The sequence below is a fragment of the Neltuma alba genome, unplaced genomic scaffold (assembly GCF_004799145.2).
Source record: "Neltuma alba isolate B1F8T4 unplaced genomic scaffold, ASM479914v2 tig00001210_pilon, whole genome shotgun sequence".
In the NCBI taxonomy this organism is placed as follows: Eukaryota; Viridiplantae; Streptophyta; class Magnoliopsida; order Fabales; family Fabaceae; genus Neltuma; species Neltuma alba.
The window spans coordinates 336,069-337,885 of NW_021632377.1; the positions used below are offsets into that span (position 1 = coordinate 336,069).

At 40.6% G+C, this 1,817-nt stretch overlaps 1 pseudogene; it reads right to left on the minus strand.

Moving 5' to 3' along the window:
• Positions 1-252: 252 nt before the first annotated feature.
• On the minus strand, positions 253-1,552 carry LOC114753617 (protein MKS1-like; annotated as a pseudogene).
• Positions 1,553-1,817: the final 265 nt, after the last annotated feature.

The window sequence follows — 1,817 nt, forward strand, 5'->3', positions numbered from 1 at the left end:
TCCCAAATTTGGCCACTTGAAATGCTTTATTTGGGGCACCCATTTACTCCCAAATGTGATAGTAATAAACTTATGTGAACTTCTGTGATAATCCGCCATTGGTCATCTTCAGTTGGGATTATATGGCTTTCAGGCTTTAAATGTCATTTTCTCCAAAATTAAAATTAGGATAAGAAAATAAATAAACAAATGGGAATAACATGGAAGTCATATAAAACTTATAAGAGCAAGAGTCCAAAATATGTTAAAAAGAAAAAACCGCTTTAGAAACTGAAAATGATACAAATGAATTCTGGCAGGGACAAGAAAACCAGGCAAACCCATAATTTGAGCATTCCACAAGTTCGTCGTTGTTTCATGGACAAAACAAATATTAAAGTTCTTTTGCACAGATTTTGGCACAAAATGTACACAGAATTCCGCCAGAGTGATTTTTTTCCCCCCTTTTATATGGAAGTGAAGAATGTTGAATAATAAATATAAATTCTTTGCCTTCTACCAACCAGCTAAGAGAAAAAATCGGTACCAAAATTCCTAGTCAAAGAGACGGAACACATCCGGCGACGCCAATGGCGACACTATGCTCGCCGACAGCAATCCCGACGGGCTCCCCATGAAGCTGTTTACTGACCAAAACGAGCTCAAATCATGCAAAAACGGCTGCGTTTCAGCGGCCGATAGGAAATAATCCGGCGATATCTGCCCTAAATTCGCCGGCGTTGGAGACAAAATTCCCGGGAACTGGCCCATTTCCAATCCTTCCAATTCAGCCATCGCGTCGTTTCCGGAGCTCCGTGATCTTTCCTTCTCCGATGGGCTCGTTTTTCTATCGAAGCCAGCTTCGCCGCAGGTGAAATAGCTCCGGATCCAGACGCCTGCTCGCTGCTGGAGTGTAGCCCGGTCAGACGCTGGACGACGTCCATGAAGTCGCTGACGGGAACACGAATGACTTTAGGAGACACGGAATAGATAATCACCGGTTGCCGCTGCTGGCCGGAATCGTCAGCGTCAGGCGCGGGGCGGGGAGGTTGGTGAGCGGCGGCATGTGGTGGCAGCGGTGGTTTCTTGATTGTGTGAGATTCTTTGCTGACTCTAAGAGGAGGCGGACGAGGCCCCTGGAGTTGAAGCTGCTTCTTGGACGATGGTGGTGTGCTTCCGCCGGCAGAATCCCCTGGTAAGTTCATATTTGACGGTTGATCAGATAGAAGAAGATTTGCGATTCAGTAATTCAGTATCAGTATTCCAGGCTAGAGGGAGGGAGGGACGGGGGGAAGAGAGAGAGACGGGGAGGATGAAGAAGGAGAAAATTACAGATAAATAATCTTGATTTCCTGGAAGATAAAAATAGAATTAATAAAGTAGTATCAATAATAATATTCAGATAATAGACGGCTAATTATTGACCGGAAAGAGGATGTTGACTAAAAGACCAGTCAGCAGTCACCGCATGTTTTAGTCAACGATATTTAAGCGAAACGACGATGCTCTTTGTCGCCGTTTCCAGCTATTGACAATGTTTTATGTTTTTCTTCACAATGAGAAAATTTGAATGTGTGTGTGTGTGTGTGTGTTTAATATACTATGTATTTAATTTGAACATTAAAAATATAATTTTAAATATTATTTCAATAAATATGATGTAAGTTTTCATCCAAATTAAATAATAAATATATAATTATGGTGAGATATGTTTATTTACGGGGAGAATCCCATTTAAATTCAGTTAAAATAATAAAATTTAAAATCAGATCTTTACTTTGAATAAATTCTTAATTAGGACAATTGACAAATATTATTAAAAGACCAAAATACCTATT